The sequence below is a fragment of the Megachile rotundata genome, chromosome 4 (assembly GCF_050947335.1).
Source record: "Megachile rotundata isolate GNS110a chromosome 4, iyMegRotu1, whole genome shotgun sequence".
Taxonomy (NCBI): Eukaryota; Metazoa; Arthropoda; class Insecta; order Hymenoptera; family Megachilidae; genus Megachile; species Megachile rotundata.
This window is the reverse complement of record NC_134986.1, coordinates 9,148,909-9,174,656: the sequence shown is the minus strand read 5'-3', so window position 1 is coordinate 9,174,656 and position 25,748 is coordinate 9,148,909. Positions and strand designations below refer to the sequence as shown.

Below are 25,748 nucleotides of genomic sequence, written 5' to 3'. Positions count from 1 at the left end.
CAATGCATGCTGAGAATTTGGAGACTCAATTCTATGAATTTAACAATCTGCATGTTCGTAAATTTAGAATTGCAGGCACGTAGTCTTTGTCGTTTCTTCTATTCATATCTATAACCACTACTGCCTAACCCTATAAATCGTGCATTCGAAAGGAACAACGGTACAATACATCGAGCAGATCTATTCCCCTAATCCAGCCACAAAACGTGATCCCAGGATTATTTCGAGCGACGAACAAACCCCTGATGATCTCCCATCGACGAAATCCTCTCGACTCGAGGTACCTCTTCTATTTTCGGTGCTAGGCAACTGCGCTTGCGAAGGCAAACAGCGGTAATGCACCCTAATGGATTAATTGCTTCCTACAATTTTCGACTATCATATTTTCTAATTTTTATATTCTTTTAACATTTTTTTAATTGTCGAATTTCCAACGTTTTCGCGTCACTGAACTTTCTGGTCTCCAAATGTTTTAATTTTTAAGTTTCTACAGTAATAAACTTTTTGATTTTTGGATTCTCGAAGTATTTTGTTCTGGAGTTTCTGAATTCTTGAACTTCAATGTACTCAAGTTATCAAATTTATAAATTCTTTTTATAAATACTTAAATTTCGGAACTGACAAACTCCCTAATTTCCACATTCCTAAGTCTCTAAGAGTGTCTAAATAGACACAATACTCAACTATCTCAATTTTCAACCTCGTAAGTTACCAATCTTCCAAATCCCCAAATATATTAATTCCCAACCCACTAAGTTATCAATCTTTCAAATCCAGAAATTCCCAAATTCTCAAATACCTTAATTTCCAATCCCTAAGTTACCAATCTCCCAAATCCCCAAATCTCCAAATATCTTAATTTCCAACCTCCTAATTTACCTATCTTCCAAGCCCCAAACTCCCAAATTCTCAAATCTCCTAATTTGCAACCCCCAAGTTACCAATCTTCCAAATCCAAAAATTCCCAAATTTTCAAATACCTTAATTTCCAACCTCCTAATTTACCTATCTTCCAAATCCCAAACTCCCAAATTCTCAAATCTCCTAATTTGCAACCCCCAAGTTACCAATCTTCCAAATCCAAAAATTCCCAAATTCTCAAATACCTTAATTTGCAACCCCTAAGTTACCAATCTCCCAAATCTCCAAATCCCCAAATTCCCAAATCCCCAAATCTCCAAATATCTTAATTTCCAACCCCCTAATTTACCTATCTTCCAAACCCCAAACTCCCAAATTCTCAAACCTCCCAATTTGCAACCCCCAAGTTACCAATCTCCCAAATCCCCAAATCTCCAAATATCTTAATTCCCAACCCCCTAATTTACCTATCTTCCAAACCACAAACTCCCAAATTCTCAAACCTCCCAATTTGCAACCCCCAAGTTACCAATCTTCCAAATCCCAAAATTTTTAAATATCATCCAAATTCCAAAACTCCCAAAATTCCCAAGTATCAGAAATACCCTAAAATAATTCGAGAACATGAAACAGGTGTGAACATCCTGCAGGTGAACCCGCATGAAGTCCAGCATGCATCTTGTTCTCGCGCCCTATCGCTGATCTCCCGCCTACATAAGAATATTTAAGGAAAAACAGAAGAGGGCATGTTTCGTAGAACATACATATTTCGAGGGAGTATTCCCGAGGGCTTCGACTTGCCCCAATCCACGGAATATCGAGCGGCCCCGTGGAAATTTATTCGAACGAGAAACACGTCGGAGCACTCTCACGACCCTTACCTTTCGGCGAGCTGGCCCGATGGGGGCGGAATTGTGTGCAGAGGGATGCAGTTGGTAACCCGTGCAAACACTACGCCCGTTCTAAAGCCGATTTCAGCCCTCCTCGAGGCTGAACCTTCGAATTCAACCGACCCTCCCGAACCTCTTTGTTGTCCCGACTAGCTATATTTCCGTCCGTTACCGGCTGCCTGCCTTGCTTCATAGCCTTTCTCGATAATCGCGAGTTACGCGAATTTAACCCTTGCCTAACCTTGCGTCTTCAACCCTTACCACGTTAGGACCCCCGAATTTGGGGAACGTTGCTCTTATCGATTTCGAGGGAATTTTTCATTTTAATTATTTATATGTGCTAGGGGTAAGTTAGGGTCTTGTAAGCGGTTGTAGGTATTGGTAATTGCTGATAGGACTAATCATTTTACTGGTGCAGAAGAGTAGATCTGGGAAAATTTGAGTACTTGGAAATTTTCTAATTTTCAAACTTTTTAGAGTTGTCGACCCAGAAAGTTTTAGCTTGAGAACTTTATGAGTGAAAATTTGAAATCATAAAATGTGTGAATATAGAAATTTGAAATGATGAAATTTATGAACATAGAAGCTTAAAATTATCGAATTCGGAAATGTAGAAACTTGTGAACTTACAAAACTAAGGAATTTGAAAACAGATTTTGAAATGCAAAGATTTTAGAAACTTTTGAGTTATCGTTTAAGGATGACTTTATAAAGTGCCCAGTCAAGTATTGAAAGTACAATACATTTCTTGAACGTATTAGAATAACACAGGTCCTAAAAGCGAAGCAACAGAATGATACGAAAGTACAAAAACGCGTATCGCAATGGGGGAAAAAGGAGGTGCAATAATTTAACCGGTAAATATTTGAAAACTCGTTGGTATTACATATGGCAGTATCGTGGTTATCGATGTAAAAGATAAATATTGTCCTTTGACGCTTTTTTTTCATCCGAGCGAATCGTGGAACCGAAACTGCCACGTTTTACACGGAAATACAATTTCGACAAATTCCCCAAACTCTGCCTCCTACCCTTTCCGGCTCTCCATCACCCTTTCCCTTCATCGCAATCTGTGTATATTTGACTCGCTGAAAAACTGAAAAATTGTCGTGCGCCCGAACGAGTGGCTTTATTAAACCAACGATTTAATCGTGTTCGATGAAAAAATAAAAGGGAAATCGTGGAAATTTCAGTTTTCCGATCATCAAATTAAAAGGGGATATTAAATACATTTTTCTAATATTTTAAATGCTTTATATCGCCACACGATGTTTAACAAAGATTCGTATTACTATGCGGTAGAGCGGTTGAACTTTCGTTATATTGCCACGGGTTAGAATACGTGTTGTATTTCCACATATTAGATTTGAAATGTGATGCATTATAACCCTTAGAGATAAATTGGTATGTTATTAGGCATGTTATATTGCATTAGGGTAGATTTGTCATATGTTGTATTACAACCTTCAACGTTGACTTCATGACATGTTATATTGCATTAAATCAGATGTATCATATATTGTATCACAACCTTCAACGTTGACTTCATGACATGTTATATTGCATTAAATCAGACGTGTCATATATTGTATCACAACCTTCAATGTTGACTTCATGACATGTTATATTGCATTAAATCAGATGTGTCATATATTGCATTACAACCTTCAACGTTGACTTAATGACATGTTATATTGCATTAAATCAGATGTGTCATTGTATCACAACCTTCAACGTTGACTTCATGACATGTTATATTGCATTAAATCAGATGTGTCATATATTGCATTACAACCTTCAACGTTGACTTAATGACATGTTATACCGCATTATATTAAATTTGTCACACGTTACAACATTGTATATTCACAACATTTTACATGGTGATATATCAAGCTTATGGCGCATTATATCGCAACACGTATCGTAACGCGTTCAATGGCAATATATTAGATTTCCGACGCGTTGTATTGCAGTACATTAGAACTGCGACGTATTACAACGCATTCGATTCATGACACGTTGTGTGGCGATATATTAGACTTGTAGCACATTGTACCACAACGCTTTAGAATCGTAACATGTTGCACGGTGATATATTAGACTTCCGTCACGTTGTATTGCTATATATTAGAATTGTGTTGCATTATGGAGCAGTGGATTTACGACGCGTTGTATGATATAATAGATTTCTAATGCAATGTAACTCAATGTGTTTGAATCACGCGTTGTGATGCTACACATTAAAATTAAGAGAAGTTGCGTTATGACATATGAAACTTATGACGAATTAAAATATTAAGAATTTTCATCTGTTATAACTATGTTTATTGCAATATATAAAAGTCATGTAAAAGTATTACATAAAGTAACCCTTATTATTTGACTAATTGCTAAAATTTTCTAAAAGTACCATACAAAAATATTACTCCTGCTTATTTGCCTAATTACTAAAATTCAGTTCAAGCACTAAACAAAAACCCTTCTTACAACTAAGTACCAGTTAAAAATCCGTAAAGGTAACGAATGAAATACTACACGTAATAATCCTACTTGTCGCCTGACTAATTGCCAACACTCCATAAAAGTAACGACCAAAGCACCATATAAAAGTAATAATCATACTTGTCATTTGACTAATCACACGCAATAAGTTTGACTCTGTAAGCGGTTTCGCTAATCGAAGTCTAATTAATCGAAATGTAATTTTGGCGCGGTCGATTGCGCCGTCACTAAAGAAAGAAAAAAAGAAAGAAAAAGAAACCGACGGGTTCGAGAAAGAATATTTTTCTTGCGAGCAGCTGCAGCTGAGCGAAAAGTCACGAGGGGTGGCGCACCGAGCGCAGGGGAGACACGTCGCACCGGAAATACCCGCAACACATGCTCCGCCGGCTTCCTGTCATGTAGGTGGTTTAACTCCGGGCCCCGGGGTGACGATAAAATATAATTTCCAGCCTCTACGCAGGAAACTCTGCGGCTTGCTTCAATATCGCGTTATCTTTTTCGCCGCTGCGAAAAAAGATAAACTTCTAACTAATCGTGCTGCGGAATTTCTCAAAAATTTCCAACTCTTTATTCGCTCGGGTAAAAAGTTCTTTTTCTTTCTGGACATTTTTGATGGAATTATGAGATGCTTTGTTTCGCTGGAGGAACTAGAAGAATTTTGGGGTATTTTGTTGAAGTAAGGGTAGCTTGCTTCTGTTATGAATTTGGAAGATTCAAATGCATGGTCTTGAAGAATAATTTTGGAGTACTTTGTTAAAAAACAATATTAAGGGTAGTAGTTTTGCTTCTATTATAAAAGGTTCAAAATGGGAGATGCAACAAATGCATACATGGTCTTGAAGAATAATTTTGAAGTACTTTGTTAAAAGACAATACGAAGGGTAGTAGTCTTGCTTATTATAAATGGTTCAAAATGAAAGATGCAACAAATGCATACATGGTCTTGAAGAATAATTTTAGAGTACTTTGTTAAAAGACAATACGAAGGGTAGTAGTCTTGCTTATTATAAATGGTTCAAAATGGAAGATGCAACAAATGCATACATGGTCTTGAAGAATAATTTTACGGTGCTTTGTAAAAAAGCAGTCCCAGGTATAATGGAGTTTCGCTCCTGTTACAAATTGTTCCAAAAAAGGTACAATAAATATATGACTTTGAAAAACACACTTTGGGGTGTTCTACCAAGCATCAAGAAGTTTTACATTTGTTATGAATAATTCAAAATGAAATTTACAATAAATACATACATGATCTTAAAGAATAATTTTAGAATATTTTATTATAAAATAAAAAATAAAATTTCATAAATCTACTGTCAAAAAAACAGTACTTCTACAATAACATTTCAGTAACATATGTTGGATTCGTAATCGAAAATCCCCATAAAAAGCGACACCAATATTTGACCACCGAATATTTAACTCCAGCTTTTATTTGACTTGAATCCAGCTTTTATTTTTATTTGTATTAACTCGTTTCTCTTTTTGTTTCAATGTACGTTTTCTTTTTATTTGACTTGAATGTAGGTTCACTTGTTTGAGTTACCTCCAGTTCTCTTTATTTAACCGAAGGTTTGTACTTGAACCGAAGTTCGATTAGCATTACCATCGACGTGTATGCAATAGAACTTCAGTTATCAACATTGCCAATATTTCAGTCCTGAATATTTATCGACAATACTGAAATATTGTCGATACTGTCAATGTTTATTGACAAACTGGATTTATCTCCAGACGTTCAATATTTATTGACAATAAAGATAAATGTAATCGCTTTCTGCACGCGAACAGAAACCTACACATAAGTACAAAAGTAAAACATCAAAATTAATGTATTTTTGATTTCATCAAACCACGTCGTCAATACTTCAATATTGACTGCAAGTCAATATCTTCCAATAATATTGCCAATGCAGAAATATTGACAATGTGTATTGATCTTTTGAGGTCTCCCAAAAAAGGGAAATGTTTGCTCAAATGAAATAGCTATCGAAATAATGGAGTTGTTAGGAGTAACGTAATAGTACCGCAACATGATGCAATAATAGAAGAGTATCAGAATGATGCAGCAATGTTAGATTAACTCTACATATAGCAACAATAGTAACAAACCACCTTAACCTCTTAGGCTAGTCTGACTACTCTGACTCGTGACGCACTCGTACATCAACTGTGATCAATTCTATCAATTCTAACTGTGATCAAATTTTAAATACACTATAATTTGGAGTTCGAGTCAAATTATAATTTGCGTGGACAATGATAGCATAATACCACAGTGACATAACATTTCAACTTTGCCTACTTAAATATTATAGCAGTGACTAGTTCTGACTGACGCACCTGACAAATCATACTACAAGGGATCAAAAGTGTTAACAAGAAAATTCCAAATGCTGTAATCACACCAATAATCTGAATACTGAGAAATAAATAACTGACACTAAATAATACTGAATATTGATAACCAAAATATTATAAAAATATTTATCCCCGATAACTTGTGTTCTACATGCCTATACACGATTCTATAAAATTTAATAGCAAACACGAAGCGTCGAAACATTCTCGAAACAACTCTTTAGTATCAGAGAGTTTTGATGTCCCATGTAACCACCGTATCGGCAACATTTATCGCGACAGAAACGATGGTTACCGTTGGAAATAAGCAAGAGGCTCGGAATCGAGTCTCTCTCACAGTTTCCAGTTTCGGGCATAGAAGCCGAGCCGGGCAGAGCCACGATATTGCTTTCATCCGGTCGGAATATCCAGTTTAGTAGGATGAAGGCGCACGCGTATCTAGAGCGTGACAAGTTTCCAGATCGCGTATGCAAAAGGGTGGCTCGGCTGTTTTTCTCACACGATCAAGAGCCAACAACTTCAATTCCAACAACTTCCATCGAATCAAATACAATGTACGTAATAAAAATGCACACTCCGAGCGACGTTTCCCTTGGGCACGAACAAGTTTATAGGAAATCTTCCTTGCAAACTAGTGGATTTGGGGAAATGGATTGTACATATTTTAAATTGAAAATCTCTTATTCTCTCGGGATGTGTTTAATTCGAGATATGTTTGGAGTGTGCAAATTTTTTTAAATATATAGATTTTTGAGACTTCAATTTTTATGTTTTTAAAGCAAGTTTCAAAATTTGTATGTTCTTCAGATTTTTGGTTTGTAATATCTTATATTGATATTCTTCGAAATTTACAAATGTACAAATTCTCAAAATGTTTGAATTGTCAAATTTGTTCATTATCAAATTCCTTCAACTTCTTGAGATCTGAAATTGCCAAATTTTCAAATCTTACAGACCTCGTAATCCTTGAATTTTTAAACCAAAAATTCATCAATTCTCAAATCTAATTCTTAAAAATCAGAATGATCAATTCCCCAAATTTTCAAAACCTCAAATTCACTAATCTTCTAACTTTCAATAATTAAAATGGTTAATTTCTCACAATCTCAAATTTCCAAATTCACAAATCTTCCAATTCTCAAAAACCAAAATGCTCGATTCCCCAAATTCACAAATCTTTCAATTCTCAAAAATCAGAATTCTTATTTCTCCAAATTCTAAAAAGCCCAAAATTCTAAATTCCCCAAATTCTCAAATCTTCCAATTCTAAAATCCCCAGATTCTCCAATCTCCCAAGTCTAAATTCCCCAGATTCTCAAATCTTCCAACTCTCAATCCCCCAAATTCTCAAATCTTCCAAATCTAAATTCTCTAAATTCTCAAATCCCCAAATTCTCAAAAGCTCAAAATTCTAAATTCCTTAGATTCTCAAATCTTCCAGTTCTCAATCCCCCAAATTCTCAAATTTTCCAAATCTAAATTTCCTAAATTGTCAAATCCCCAAATTCTCAAAAGCCCAAAATTCTAAATTCCCCAGATTCTCCAATCTCCCAATTCTAAATTCCCCAGATTCTCAAATCTTCCAACTCTCAATTTCCCAGATTCTCAAATCTTCCAACTCTCAATCCTCCAAATTCTCAAACCCCCAATTCTCAAAAGCTCAAAATTCCCAATTCCCCAAATTTCCATAATCCTCCCCTCCTCCGATCCTAAAATCCTCAACTCCTCGACCCTTCTATTCTCCACATTTCTAACCTCAACCAAACTCTCCACCTTTCGACAATCGCCCCTAAAAAACCTCCAAAGATTCGATAGGAAGAAAATCGCGAGGGATCCCTGGTTTTCGGTATCGAATGGATATCGAGACACAGGTCTGTGTAAAATTCGGTCCGCGGGCCAAAAGCCTGCGGCAAAAGTCTGGGCCACGAACCAGCTGCCAGGCAGGTGATGGTGCAGCTGCCCGCGAGAACACGTCCTGTGCACTCGGTAGCCATCTCTCATCGACGGAGATCCCTTCTTCGTTCCTGGACCAGTCGCCAGGATCGATGCTTCTCTCCGTGGCTGGTTTGCCTTTTCGAGAGGAGCCAGCCCACCGTTTTCTCTCCTCGCCGCCAGAATTTTAGGCCGGTTCCCATGGACTTTGAAACCTGGCCTCCGAGAATCTGACGTTTCTTCGTGAAAAGATAGCCACCGGTACTATACTGGGACGGATCTCGGGTTATATAAGTTCGGCGTTATTGCGAGATTTGTAGGTTGCACGATGCGTAAAAGTAGGTTATTTGTCATAGGATGAAAGCAGTTACGTAAGCGTTATAGGGAGCTGAAGGTCCCCTTTCCTTAAAGAATCGGTTTCTTGTTAGAAAACTACTTTCTAGTTATGAACGTCGGTTGATTTAAGGCTTTTTGAACCGTCTTCGAAGTTTCAAATAATATGAGAGAAATCCTAGAAGCTTAGAGGAGCTGATGGAACTTTATGATATCTTTGAAAGAAACTGTCCTAGCAAAATTCTGTAGAAATTTTAGAGGAATTGGAAGGAAATCGTAGGAGAGGGTGGAAACCCTCAAATAAATACTAAAGAAATTTTTTTATAACAAATCTAGAAAGATGAATCCTAGAAAGATGAAGGGAAGTAGCCTAGATTGTTTGGTGAATCTATGCAAATCCATATGAAAGTATTAGACTCCCCATTATATAGCCATCCTAAAGTCCTAAGAAAATCGTAAAGAAATAGAAGGTTCATGGTATCCTATGAGCTTAATTTATGTAATAATAAATTCCCGCATAATGTCAGACATTAAAAAAGCAAGTAAAAATACAATATGTCTCGAAAACGGCTGCAGGACGCGTCAAGCCGCGTTTATTGGCCGATTCGAGGCCGTATCGAGCAAGGTCTCCAGAGGGAGGCCAGAAAAGTCAGCTGCTCGTTTAGCTGGAATCGCAGCGTGTGTCTTCGTCCCCAAACAGCTGGTTTATTTATGCGCGAAAGACAGCCGGTTGTCGCTTCGAAATGGTCGTGGTCGTATCGGTGAAAACGGTGTTGCCGATCGCGCAAAAACACCGGCGAACCGCGAGCGCATCTGTCCGGAGGAACAAATGATATGTATGTAGGTATAGCGATCCTCGCGTGCCAGATCATCTTGTTCGATTTCGTTCGATCGATCCGGTCAATGCAATGATACCGACAACTTTCTCGAGTGTCTGGCTTCTTATAGCCACACCTGCCAGACTTCTGCAAAGTGGCCTGTTAATGGGTATCGCGGAATCGATTTGATCCAATTTTCGGATAAATCGATGATGCTTATCTTTCGGAAAGAGAGCTTTTTAATACGATATTTTTCTTTCTGTGCTGATGTTATCTCGCAGCTTTTGAAGACAATGTTGCAACATAGTAATTATTCGGAATAGACACCGCTTAATTGAAAAGACTATCGGGAGCTTGATCAAGCATCCGATTAACCTCCATCATGATTCACGTAATTGTAGGCTTTTCCGAGAGAAGAATAGTTAATATCGAGACGTTAATTGATATTTAAGCAGAATCGACGTAGCAAATTTTCCATTAAAATAATCTTCGTTATTATCAGCCGGTAAGTTGTTTTACAAATTCGTTTTCAAACATCACGAAGCCGATAAACCGATAACGATTAAAGCACGATCGCGAGGGCGATCGATCCTCCTCGAAATAACAGAGAATTCGTTTCGCAGCGAGGAACAGGTTCCCCGAGATTGTTATTATCGATTATAAATTATTCTAAACTAGTTTCCCTGTTCTTAAGTGGACCAGAATCGCTGTGTAATAGCCAACGATCAATCATGCGAATCACTCAGCCTGACAAACAACGATGCTATCATTACCTCGAATATTCTCCAATAAAAACCGATACGCTCCTCTATAAACGTTCACATTACCTAACCCGAATACATGAAATCACTTTCAAAATCTACTTGAAAATTCAGGTTTACCTCTTGGAGATGCAATTCTGAAATACTGGGAATGTTTTCCAGATTCTAGAAATGTAGGATTATTATCAAATATAGGGTTTTTAAGTAAAAGCTATGTTCGTAAGGATTAGATATACAGGGTGTCTAACAATTAGTGTAGCGCTTAGCTCGCGTAATCCTCGCGCTGTGATTGGTCCGTGTTTTTCCTTAATAATTCACAAACGAAGCTTCACCCCCAATTTTTACAACGAGAAATCTTCTTCAGAATCACGTCAGCTACCCTCCATTTCAGGGACCTACATTAATTGTGAGACACTCTGTATTTTAACTATGGAAGATTCGAACGAGGCAACTTTTCCTCAACCATGTCCAAAAAAGCTCCTCAGTTGTGACCCAGGTCAAACTGACCTGTCAGCTACGGTCATAAAGTTGTCAAACCCACCCCTACCCCCAACTGCGAGTGCAATACTATACAAATTACTACATTTGAAAATTGGTTCCAACGAAATATTTACGCAGTCAAAGAGACACAGATCAACATTGAAATCGCAGAGGAAGGAGAAATCAATTTCCGAAGAGGTGTAAACAGTACTGAAAACATCAAACATTGATTTCGTTCGCTTTCGAAAACGGTGAATATCGTTCGTGTTTCGAATCGAGAAACATTTGCATGGTTCTCGTGTAGGTCCATTTATTGGCTCTTAGATATCGGGCCAACTATCGATGCTGAATCGAGAGTATCGCCGTTTAATGCATTGCATGATCGCAAAAGAGAGACTCTTCTCGAGTATCGGAGCCTCTCGTGTGTCTGGTTTATTAATTAACCTGTGGATCTTCGATTGCCTCGTTCTACGTGTATTACAACCTGAAAACGGTTCTCTCTGCTTTGACGCCGAACACCGTTCGATCGTCCAAATGTATCATTTGGAGAACATACTATTTTAGGATATTTACGCTGCTTCTCTGCAGAGTTCGAATTATGCGCACTACGTGTGACTGTTCTCTACGTATGGATGAATTGATAAACTCGAATGAAGTTTTTCATGATTCAATTTTTTCCTAAAGACTTTGATAAAGTTAAATTTAATGATTCTCTACGCACATTAGAATAAAGTTTTTCGCGATTAAATTTTACCAAAAACTTCAACTTTGATAATTTGCTTTTTCGAAAATACACAAAATTTCCAAATGTTTGCAATATGTATCAGTGCAAAGAGCATAGTGCAGAAACTACTGGACTACCTTTTTTACATGTAATGTACTTTTCGTGGGATTTGTTAATATTCTTACAAAACGTGGTGGAGGTAAAGTGCGAATCAAAAGATATGAAAAAGATCATTGAATCGAAACGGTGAGCATGTGAGCCAGTTGAGTGAGCCACTATAGTGGCGCTATGTAATCTATGACATTCGCGAAAGCTACTATAGTGACGCGACGTGCCTAAGAGGTTCCTACCTAACGTGCTCCCACCGTTTAGTAATTATATCAAACGACATTTGTCGCATATTCATACATCACTGTATAAAATTATCGTGTACTATCCCGACACTTATACATCGAATGTGACCCTATACGTTCGAAAATAATTTCTTCAAACAATACATGGCATTAAATACAAGAGTCAGTAGAGACATGGCACTATGTAATCGATGACATTCGAAACTATAGTGGACCATAGAGATATTATTCGAAGACTACTATAGTGCCTAAAAGAAACTATATCGCGGGTGGAACATTTGACCAGAGTCTGACTCGGTAATCGCAGAAAGCAGGATTTACGAGGATCGTTTAATAAAAATTAAGAAACGTCGACAACGTTACCCCAAAAAGCTGGATTGCACGTAATTCCCAGAGGCAACTATTTTGTATAAACCCATCCACTATCTGGAAAGTTTATTCGGATGTTCAGTTAGGGGTAAACCGTTTTCCATTTGAACGTCGGCGAGTTTTAATAACCGTTTTCCGCCGATTAAGCGTTCGCGTGGGCACGCATCGCGTCGAAACGAGAACGGATCCACGCGGAGCGGAGTGAAGCGGACCGTCGAGCCTAACCAGAAGCGGAGTCGGTGAACGAGAGAACCGCTTGTGCAATTTACTTCAATGCCGTGTCCGGAGTCAATGCTAGGACCTTGCACTCCGCGGATACCAGTATGTACATGCATATTATAACCGACCGCTCGGAAACGTGCACGGGAAGAGCGAAAGGTGAAAATAAAATATAAACGACGGGAATGAAATACGAAAAAGTTGCGAGCGAATCGAGAACAATTACGTTACGGATGATAACGCGAAATGAGATCATTCGTTCGAGTCAGGAACGGTAATCGATTTTTGTCCGCGAGGGTTAAGATGAAGTCGCGGATAATCGAACTAGAGTTGTACGTACGCTACGCAAGATTTCATCGCTAATTTTAGTCATTTGTTTTAGCTCTTTTAGAATGAAGAAGCCATGGAGAATTAACTACGTATGGAATTGATCTTGTGCAGTTCAATTTGGAAGGAACTGGAGGAACTTAGGAAAAATGAAGTTACGCAAAATTGTGGAAGGATGAAGATGCAAAAAATTGAAAAAAAAAAAAAAGAATACTGATCGAATTGAGTAATCTCCTCCTTTTTCGAAGTCGGTTAATTATAAGAAATAGGAAGGATGAGGAATCAAAATGAAACGGAAAATATGCGATAACTAAAGACGCAGAGAATGGAGATTACGAGAAAGTGAAATCACGATCAATTGAAATTATATGAAATTTAAATTGTAGTGAATTAAAACTATAAGTGCAATCACTGAGGATTTGTACCGAGAGGAATTGAAAGCGGAAATAAATAAAATTTCGAGGAATTAAAATTGTAAGTAATTGAAATCTTGAGGAAGTGAAATTGCAAGTAATTGAAATCTTGAGGAATTGAAATTAAAAATAATTGAAATCTCGAAGATTTGAAATTGTGAGTAATTGAAATCTCGAGGAATTGAAATTGAAAGAAATTGAAATCTCGAGGAATTGAAATTGTAAGTAATTGAAATCTCGAAGAATTAAAATTGTGTCATTAAAATCTCGAGGAATTGAAACTGCAAATAATTGAAATTTCGAGTAATTGAAACTGCAAAGAATTGAAACAGCAGTGAATTGAAACAGCGAATAATCGAAATCACAGATAGTCGAAAGCACAAAGAAATACGTAGAGCCGCGAGTAATCAATAGTAAGTACAAGTAATCGATACGGCGAGTAATTAAAAGCATAGATAATCGAAATCGTATATAAAATCGCGATCCAGGGATAATTGAAAACGCGCGTAATCGAAGCCGCAAAAAAACGATCAGCTGAAAGGAAATAAAAGTAGCGGAAATTCCAATCGATATCCTCGCGCGAATTCAGGCATTGGCAATAACATATTTAAACGTTTGAAGCACGCGCGAGCACACGTGGCACGTATTCACACGATACGCGGAAACGCTGGTTCAAAGTGCACGTGCGAAGAAATACGCGTACGTCATCGGCTGCAAAACCGCTCGTTTTGGCACGAGTCGTTTTCCTTTCCGTCGAGGACACTCGTATCGACTGCGATTCGTGCGAGTCCACGTGCCGACTATCCGAGCTAGCCAAATACTTCATCTAACACCTCGTTTCTTCGTTTGTCGAATCAAACGCATCGAATCCGCCACTGCAATTAAAATGTTACGCTTCGACGATACGATTTTTTTCCGATTCAACTCGTTTTTTCGATCGAGCGAAACATTGGACGAAAGTTTTAAGAACAATGGCAAGTTCGCGAGGACTTCGTTTTCTGTACTCGAATAATCCGAAGGAAATTCTTTCAAGAAACCCGAGAGTTCTAAGCTTTTGTTGGAATAACGTTTCATTGCACTTTTCAAGAAATTCTGTAACTTTCGAACTCGTAACGTTCGACAGCCGCTTACAGATCGTAGTACAAGAATGCTTCAGACTGACACTCTACCGTCATTATGTAATAGCGACACACGAGCGAAGAATATTCCGAGGATGTTACGATTCCACTTGTTACTGATCGAAATTGTAATGAACGTTGTATAACAATCGATGTGACATATCAATTCAATAGTCAACGTTATCTAACACCGCTTAGAAAGGAAATCTGTATTACAACAGCTACTCGATTTCTTACACGGAGATGCCAATCGAATGTTATTATACAAGTCGATGTTGCGTCGAATCGCTACAATCTACGTTCTCGATATCGAAACTGAAACGTTTATCAATAGGAATTCGATATCAAACTTTATTTAAAGTCGATGGCTTTTTCAACCACCAAGGTCTACATCAAATCCATTGCAATTCTTAAATTTTCATATTATACATATAAGCTTTCTTTGCAATTGTGTCTTTGTTGCTTTTGACTGAGAAAAAGTTACATGTAATACGTTCAAAGCTACAATACATGTCGTCACAACGGAATGTGTATTTCTTCTTTGTTACTGAAAAGGAAAGAATTCTTTCTCATCCAAAGTGTCCCTATCACTAGCCTATACTCTAGCATATGTAACTTCTGTATTTGGTACTGAATATTTAAAAGTTCCTTCTCATCCAAAGTACCCCTATCTTTATAGCCTATACTCCACTATATGTAACTTTTCTATTTCATACCCCTTTGCTATTGAAAATATAAAAAGTTCCTCCTCATCCAAAGAGCCCCTATCACCATTCCATACCCCACCTCTGTTTTGTACGAATATAACTTAAAAAAAAAATCCGTACATCAAATTCCATATGACAATCATCGATCAGTATAAGTAAAACACGAGATGCCAAAAAACGATCATACCCTCCATGTCCATGTCTCCCCTATAACCGTCGAAATCGTAGGGAGTGCATCGGAAAAATTGAACGACTGAGCTCCCCCGCAAAGATCTCGTTTTCTATTAGCGATTCACCGATGGCGGTGGGTTTCGGGAGGGTTCAGACAGAAGGGAGGTGGTGGTCTCGACTCGTTCCTCGAACATAAGTTATTCCCTTTATGCGAGCGAGCGAACGGTATCGTTCGAGACAGATGCCATTCCCCACGCGAGACGACTTACGTACGCGCACGCGTGCAATGTGTGCAATGGGTGCAACGGGTGCACGTGTGCCATGTGAATACGGGATAGCAGACGGTGAAGCGACGGGCTCTTTGTTCAGGGCCGTATCACAGTCTCGCTTTCTACCAAAACCGAACGGATAGGCGGAAGCCGAGAATAATGCCACTCGATCCTGCCGGGCTATCGATCTATCGTTCCCTTTACAAAAGCGGTCTAATCACCGTTTTATGACTTTCTTATTTTCACTCATAAAATTCTGTGGTTCTTCTTCATTTTTCATTTTCTACCTCAACGTTGAGAATTAATATGTATAATAATTTCTTAACGCTTTGCACTCCTCAACCGCTTTTTAAAGAGTCTGACTTACAACTCAAATGTGACCTTATTCAAATTTTTAATATTCTTCAACTTCAAGTTTCGATCCAATTATAATTTGTATAATTTGTACAAGGATCGCTGAATAAAAATTACAGTTTTGATTGACACATATGACAAATTGTTGAACAAGAAGTTTACCTACTAATTTCTTAAGGCTTAGTTAATACTATAATAGAACTACCAACCAGTGTTATTTCTGTTCATTCATTTATCAACTTCAAACTAAGTATGTATTATACGTAGCTTTAGTGTGCACACTACAACTACCAATCAGTGTATATTCACGTTTTGTAATACAGTTAATGTCTCAGATTCTCCCATTTTATTTTTAATTAACGTAACGAGTAGTTTTAATAAAATGTCCCAGGAAAAAAGTAACGAATGTATTTTCGCCGCTTAGCAATAAATTCGAAGCACGAAAAACAGCGAGCAAGAAAATTGTAATCAACCGAAAGCACTCGCCGATATCTCTGGGCAAGTATACGATCCGGTCAACGAACTTTCTCGATATTGAGGTGGATAACGCGTTAATTGAGGGCAGTGATAGAATGCGATACTCTTCCTCGTTCGGAGATTGAGAAACATTCCTGTTATTCCGAATTTGCCAACGTCTTGACCGACAAATAAATGTGTTTCGATAGTCTTTCCGTGATAGCGATAAGATCGATACACGTTGGACGAAAGCGTTTACCGTTTACTTGTGTATGATTCGATAAAAGGAGAGAAACTGTGGATTGATCGAAAACTGACCAAATGGACGCTCGATGAAAGAGGATTATTCAAATTCCAATCGGAACATCTTGTCCTGCTTACAAATTCAAATGAAGCTACCGTAACATCTAACGTTCGACGATCACTGACCGTATCGAATCGTTACAATACAGTTTCGAGCTGAGATATCCGGGAGAATTTGAGAAAATTCTTTCTGCAAGATTGATTGTTCTTTTGTCGGATTTGCTGTGATGCGTTTGAGAGAGTTAGTTAAAGTTTTGATTATTTAAGGTTGACTCTATCTACGAAATCCAAACTTGTTCGAGTGTTAACTAGATAATGTTAACCATAGTCGAAATATTCCTTCTTATACAACAAATCGTTCACGTTGCATTATTATTACTTATCTACGATCCCTAAACTAGTTCTAGTATTAACTAGATAACAAAATCTAAATATTCCTTCTTATATAAGAAATCATTCGAGTTGCATGTATTATTTGAAATATGGACAAGTTGACGGACTGCAGACTCGACTAATAACTGCAGGCTGTATCTGCATACTTAAGATAAGATATCGTAATGGAAAAACAATGCGATCGAAATTGGCTGAGAAGAAGTTGTGCGAACGATTAAAATGTAAAGACTTATTTAGAAGAGTTAATTGCGGGGAATAAATGCACAAAGATTCAACGATATTTATGCTAACGTCAAATTACGACGTGAGAGATTGGCAGTAAAACAGAAATTCAAATTACTGGCAAGTCGAGCCTTTTGGACTTGACCCAAAGTTCAACGACACGCCGAAGATAGAATAGACAAACTTCTATCTGATCTCGTGAAACGATACGAGACGATTAAATTACCTACTCGCGGAAGTGACATTTTTCAAATTGTAAAGAGAATGAATTTAAACAATTTTTTTTAAGTTGAATGGCATTATCTGAGCAATGAACAATTAATTTGATAAATGTTTGATGTTGTAAAAGATCAAAAGTAAAATTACGAAAAGAGCAATTTAGGAATCAATCGATTAGAAAAGTTTAATTATCTGAATATTTAAAGAATGAATTTATTTTATGGTAGAAATTGTAGAAGATCAATTTATGAATAAATTTATTGAAAATTCTAGTTACGTGAATATTGAAACGATTTTGCTTGATGTTAGAAATTATAGAAGATCAAATTATGAATGAATTGATTGAAAATTCTAGTTACATGAATATTGAAACGATTTTGCTTAATGTTAGAAATTATAGAAGATCAAATTATGTATAAATTTATTGAAAATCTTAGTTACATGAATACTGAAGCAATTTTGCTTTATGGTAAAAATTGTGAAAGACAAAATTATGAACAAATTGATTGAAATGCCTAATTATGGGACTATTGACAAAATTTTGTATTTTAAAAATGATAAAAGATTAAATTGTGAATAAATTTATTGAAAATCCTAGTTAGCTGAATATTGACAAAATTTTGTTTTATATTAAAAATTGTAAAAGATCAAATTATGAATAAAGTAAATGAGAATCCTAGTCATGTGAATATTGAAACAATTTTGCTTTATGTTAGAAATTATAAGAGATCAAATTATGAATCAATTAATTGAAAATCCTAGTTACATGAATATTGAAACAATTTTCCTTTGTGTTAAAAATCGTAAAACATGAAATCACGAATCAATCGAATATTTACCTGAATATTGAAACAATGAATTTACACGATATTAGAAAATGTAAAAGATCAAATTAGGAACCAACTGATTGAAAAGCTAAATTACCAGAATATTGAACCGATCTCGTTCGATATTAGAAAATGTAAAAGCCGAAATTGCGAATTAATTGAATGAAAAGCCTAGTTGTCTGTATATTGAAACAATGAATTAGCGCGATATTACAAATTGTAAATGATCAAATTACGAATCAATCGATTGAAAAGCCTAGTTACGTGAATATCGAAACGGACTCCGTGTTGGGAATCGTGAAAGATCAAATTACCCGTAAATTGACCGAAAAATCTGATTATAGGAATAGGGAAATGTACGATGCGCGAAATGAAAATAAATTGGCGATAAAATAAATCGGTGTAATAGTAGGATCGCAAAGGGGTTAATCCCTTACCTCTGACGAGTTTGATACGCGCTCATAATTCAAATGTGAAACTCATTGAAATTTTGAGAATGTTTCAATTTGAAGTTTGAGTCTAATTATAGTTTGATCAGATGCCTTCCAATGGGAAGTGTATCTACGTGTTATAATCACTCAACTCGTTCGAACAATTTACCTAATGTCTCTATGAGACAAATTGTAATGTACAGTGGGGATACAAAAAAAAATTATAGTTTGAAAAGTCAAGAATCTCTGAATACAAAATTGGCATAACAGTTAACGTTGTTTGTTTTAATATTGTAAATAAAAATGACTAATAAATAAATTGTACAGCAAAGGGTTAAATCGATTCGATGAAAATTCAATCGCGCAACTTTCAATCTCTTCAAGGATACGTGTTGCAATCATCTCAACGAGGAAATCTGTCGGGTTGTAAAAAAAGGCACCTATTAATTGCGCGTTAAAAAAATAAATAATCGTCGCTGGTCGTCGCAGAACTCTCCTCGACTGTTAAACTAACGCGAATGCCTGCTCCGCGATGTAATCCGCTTAAACGGATTTCCAGCCCGCTACAATCCGCCAGGGACGAATATATACGGTGATAAAATGAACGAGACAACGACACGTTTCGTTCTTTGACACGTGGAACAAGACCGGAGAATAATATTCCAGGTGTTATTTTTCGTTTAACAGGCTTCCACGTACCAGACACTCATTTTTCTCCGCGAGCTTTTCTCTGTCTCTTACGACACCTAAAGAAATTCTTAGCGTAGAAAGCTGGCCGAAAATAAAAATACGCTTACGGTAGACACTCGAAAGCAACAGACACCGAGTATCTTGTTGAGTTATTAGCTTGTTACGTACAAGATGGCCAATTTGTATACAAAACTTTCAACTACGGTATTCGCTAACAATTTGCTTTAAAAAGATTTTTATCTGCGGTATAAAAGCGGTACGGAGATCGTGTATTTTTGTGACTTTGTATTGGTGTCGTCAGATTTCTCTATCTTCAGAGACAGTACTATTATTTCATACTAGTATGTGATTTCAGATTTCAAGACCTAGAATACCTAAAACCCAATATTCTTATACTTCATTCATTTTCATGGTCCAAATACTTCTGGATTTCAGTGAAATCTAGTCCTAATATCTGTTCGCTCTGAATAGGTCCCAACACCGTCGCTCCCAAATATCCCTAGATTTCAATACTCCCACGCTCGGAATATCTTCACGTCCCAAATATCCCTAAATTTGAAATATTACCAAATCTTAATATTGGTTCGCTCAGAATTCCCCTAGGTTCCACCACCGTCGCTCCCAAATATCCCTGGATTTCAATACTCCCACGCTCGGAATATCTTCACGCCCCAAATATCCCTAGATTTGAAATATTATCAAATCCTAATATTGGTTCGCTCTAAATTCCCCTAGTTCCCAACACCGTCGCTCTAGAATATCCCTAGATTTCAATATTTCTACGCTGAAAATATTTCCACATCCCAAATATCCCTAGATTCGAAATATTCTTACATCCCAACATTCCCAAATATTTCTAAATTTCGGTATCGCTCTCTGAATATCACTAAAGCCTATATCTACCTAATATACCTAAACTCTCCATACCAAAAGTCCCTATACTCCCACATCGATACTTTCGATGTCCCTAAATCCCTAGATCCCCTCAAGAACCCTTGTTCATTATTATATTTAAAGAAGACCTCCAAATAGAGATGATGTTCTTAAGCGTTAAAGAAAATAACAGTGAACGAAGATAAAAGTAAAATGATCGCTGTTTTCCTTTGAAATTTCGTGGCGACAATGGCGACTAGGTGTAAACAGCGACAATAGACAGAGACCGGAAACGCTCGGCATCGAGTAACCACATTTCAATAACAAAGACGATGTTTATTCGGAAAACGGGTATTAACGCTGGTAGAGGACGGTTAGAACGGAAAAGGAGTAGAGGGGAACCACCCACGAGGAAAAATGTGAAAGCTACATTTTCACCTATTGTCACGCGACCGCCTTTTAACCTGTAAAATTGTTCGGATTTCATGCGTTCCCCTATTCATCGCAACGGCGCTTCGTGCTTGAAAATAACGCGCGCCTACTATTCATGGCTTTGTAAACGAGTTTTATAAATACACAGCCTTTCGAAACAAACATCGTTGTTCGGTTATTTATAACTTATTAGCTCGTTACGAGTTTAAAAAGTGTAACAAGACTTCGTCGCATCGAAGTATCGCGATATGGCACTCAAGATGAATCAATTTACTGCTTCAAACTTTATGAAAACACTACTTAAACGTTTCTTCACGTTCTTTCTATAAAGTGAACGATTCTTATTTACAAAGGAATAATAAACACATAATGTTTAATTTACATGTTCATTTACCAACATGAAAGGTTTACTAAGATTTCATGGCTTATTTATATTATAAGTTCAGTTAATAACTGATGAAACGTCAGTTTAAAGGTTAGAGTTTCAACAAAATGGCTGTGTAGACTGTTCATTAATAATTTTCATACAAAATGAATAATCGATCGTACAAACGAATAATAAACAGATAAACCATGACAAAATTCTGAACTTATTTAATCACTGATAAAACATCAGTTTGAAAGTTTGAGGTTCATCAAAATGGCTGTATAGACTATTCATTAACAATTTTCGTACAGAAAGAATAATTGTTTGTACAAACGAATAATAAACACATAAACGATGACAAAATTCGAAACTTATTTAATCACTAATAAAACATCAGTTTGAAGATTTGAGTCTCATCAAAATGGCTGTATAGATTGTTCAATAAAAATTTTCGTACAGAACGAATTATTGTTTGTACAAACGAATAATAAACACATAAACGATGACAAAATTCGAAACTTATTTAATCATTGATAAAACATCAGATTGAAGATTTGAACTTCATCAAAATGGCCATAAAGACTGTTCATTAACAATGTTCGTACAAAACAAATAATTGTCCGTACAAACGAATAAACGATGACAAAATTCGAAACATAAAACGTTGTACAAAATCTCGTAACAGTTTCACGGGCCTCGTGAATGTGGGTCACGACTGACCCGGTCACTTCCGTTCAAGGGTTAATTATTCCATTACAGGAAATTCGGGACGCCAATGATGCCCGCAATAGTCAACGTTAATATCGAAAGTTCGAATAGGAAGCAGGGTAGGTTCTCCCAGAAAGTAGGTGAAAGAATAAAAAGGATATGTAGGAACGCTTAAGAACCGGGAGAAAAAATAGTGAAACGGAGATGCAACTTTTCCTATCTCATAAATCTGAATCGCAACGGCGATTTTCGAACGAATCCTGAATGCATAAATAGCATACTTCTAGAAGATTTTCCCTCATCTCGGAAGCGACTCTCTCTAAGTACTCCCTCCATTAACCTCCTTACCCCTTCCCGTTTAACTAGTTGCACTAGTTACGTTTCCTCGAAAGTCACCAAGTTACATCATCTTCTGAGAAATTCATCGAGTCTTCCAAGATTCGACCGTGTTTTATGTCCTATTCGATAGTGGTCGATGAACGATACAGTTATTCGAGCGAAATTAATTTCAGTGAAATTAATTGCTCGTCTCGAGTGTGACGATCTCTGAGTACATGATCGATAACATTTTATCGTTATACGTCGAATGATTTGGTTATCGATTGGGACTTTTTGTTCGAATGACTTGGTTATCGATTGGGACTTTTTGTTCGAATGATTTGGTTATCGACAGAGAAAATAAAATTGTCATGAAATGAAATTTTGTGACTTTTTCAAAGGCGGGACAAGTCGAATTAATTTAACGCGGGTATTTGAGGCGTTAAGGGATTGCGATGCGCGCGTGTCATTAACCGAAAATAATTATGCAACGTACCATCGTGGGAGCCGAGAGTATCTTTCATTTAAACACGAAAGCTCGTATACGCAATCTGGTCACGATTCCTTCTTATCTCGGAATGCCGCGGTCGTCATGGTGACCCTCATCCCCCACCAGCCCTATTGCCGCCACCATCCCCTCGCTCCGTGTACCTCGACGCGTTTCCAACCCTCTTGAAACTGCTGACGCGTTGTATACGTTTCCCGCGCTTTCTTCGCACGAAATTCCCAGGGCTCAGAATTTATGACAAGTCGTTTCTTTGGAATTACGAGTTTTTAGAATGGCTTCTTTAAAACGCTGCCATCTCCCAAGATTAGCGCTCGAGAGATTAACGCGTTTAACCGCGAGACACGGATATACGCGTCGACTGTAATCTCGCCGGTAACAACGTATGTTAATCATTTTAATTGGACTTGCATATTAATATTATTACAACGACCACTATTATTACAACGTTAGAGGAATTCAAATCCGAAAATTGTATGGATCTGAATACCCGGACAGGGGGTAGATTAATCCAGTCTGCCAACATCCCTATTCTTAAAGTTTCTTTTTTGAGGAACCAATATCTCGATACTTAGCTTTCTTAATCAAACAGCTGTTTCATAAGTTGCCACTTTTTTGTGATGAGAATACTCGTTAAAAATAGTTAACTATTTAATGTTATATAGGTATCAAAATTTATAGAACTGTATGACCAATATCGCTAGATCTCTATGAATGCCAATTCCTGTACTTTGGAAGATCAGTATAATTAACCCCTTCCCGTGCCATTTATTTAACAGCTGCGTCAGTCAAAACTAACTATTCAGGGCTATAACATTAAAACGAACAAAGAAAATTAGAATGTTGTAACTATTTTATATTCAGGGATCCTTGATAATGTAACTTATAGCTGGACCTAAATTTCAAGTTGAAGAGTATTCAAAATTTGAGTAAGGTTTGCCACATTTTAGCTGTAAGTGCGTCACGAGTGAGACTCGTGAAGTACGGGAAGGGGTTAAATAGCTAAATGGCAATGCTTGTAACATAACTCTAAATTGTCGTATACAATTATGAATATATCCCTAGATCCTTATATTCGATGCTACAAATGTCACTAGATTTTGATGGGTTTTATATCCCTGGATTCCTATAGCTTTGAATATCAATATCCTGAGGTTATATTCTGAAGGCAATATAGAATATACCTATTGTACAATGTTCCGAACATCCCTAGATTCTTATACAAAACTATATATTCCAACATCCCTAGATTCCTATACCCTTGAATATGAAGATACTGAGGTTTTTATATTCTGAAGGTAATATAGAATATACCTATTATACCACGTTTTGAACATCCCTAGATCCTTATACAAAACTATATATTCCAACATCCCTAGATTCCTATACCCTTGAATATCAAGATCCTGAGGTTTTTATATTCTGAAGGCAATATAGAATATACTTACTGTACCACGTTCTGAACATCCCTAGATCCTTATACAAAACTATACATCCTAACATCCCTAGTTTCTTGTATTTCTAAATCCTGATATTTCCAGTTCCCTATACAGTATGAATCTTTATTAAACCAACTGTATATTTCGTTATTAATTTACTATGTACTCAATAAAATCAGCAAACAGGTGTAAGAAAGTAGTAATTGAAATGGAATAAAGTATCCATCGACTAGTTATTGAGAACTCGCTGTCATATAAGCAGTTCTTCCAACGCTCGAAACGCGCTACACGAATTTGTACGATCGTAAAGTATTGGTCGTAAAACGGAAAATGTCTCGATTCTCCGGCAGCGAAGAAGCGTGCGAGGATTAAGCCAACGCGGTAATGGAGCCCATCGTACATCCGGTTCAGGTAAACTAACGGCAATTACACCGACCGCAGGTCGCACCGGAATTATTTCCTTGTTTTTGAATTAACGTCGCTTCACCTCGACTCCCGACAGCTTGTACCGAAACCTCGTAGGAACTGGCGTCGCTGCCCAGGTAAATCCGTATAAAAGAGAAAACAAAGAGAAACGAGCCGTTCCTATTGTACCTGACCTCTCTCCCTTCGTTCGTGTTTCTAGCCTGACAAAAGCATCGTAGAAAATATTTTTCGAACGATGGACTTTTAAAGCAAGGCCGAATTAACGCGATTCTGAACGACGATTTCGAACTCGACTTATTTGAAATCTTTGTACGTGAATGATACGAATGACGACATATATTTTTGCGAGTAATCCTGGTTATCCTATCGTTATTTCTTTTAGGTTCACCGATTATTTACGCGCTCCGAATGTATCGTATCTATACCGTATTTTCGCCACGGGATATCGCGGATCTCGATTGAAAATCGATCGAGGATTTACAGTGGCGCGAGACGGAAAAGATACGAGTCTACGAGTTTCTTGTTTACCCGTCTCGTATCGATAAACAAAGAAACTGAGCAGCTCACGTTGCATTGTTATCGATTATTGCGTTACCGACTTTTTCCCTCCCTGCAACTGCGATATCACCCCAAACGCAGCAAACGAACGTAACCAAAAATCTTCCAAGAATTTCCTTCATTTCGATCGATGCAATCGAGGATCAAACGGAAAACAGACCTCCATAAGTTAACAAAGAAATATTCCTTAAATGGAACTCGAAAGTAATTTGTCGAATACAGAAAGACAGAGTTATCGACAATATTCGAAGGACCACGTAACGCGAAGAAGTGGCCGACACGTGATAACCGTCCGAACTGGATAAATCGTATCCGGAAATAAAATTTAACGTCGCGACGTGCGCCTCTTAAAACCCGATAAATCAAGCAAACAACTTCACGCGACAATACGTCATTCTATTTTCGTAGCGGGCTGCAAGAACTACCGCGTGTAACAAGAATTTTAAAAGGGGGAAGGAAGAAAAGAACGGTGATTTATACCGTTGCTTATCGAACTCACAAATTACCGAGTCGAGAAAGGGGCAACACGATTTACGCACACGCTAAGAAGGAAAGTGCGTTTACTCTCTCTAGCCGCTAGAGATTCTCGACGGCTCTCGTTTGATGCGTAACGAAC

The 25,748-nt window shown here is 37.3% G+C and overlaps 1 protein-coding gene across 6 annotated transcripts in view; it reads right to left on the bottom strand.

The window, feature by feature from the left end:
• Positions 1-25,748, bottom strand: part of nmo (serine/threonine-protein kinase nemo) — a 210,611-nt gene that overhangs the window by 182,414 nt on the left and 2,449 nt on the right. The gene's annotated exons all lie outside the window — the stretch shown is intronic.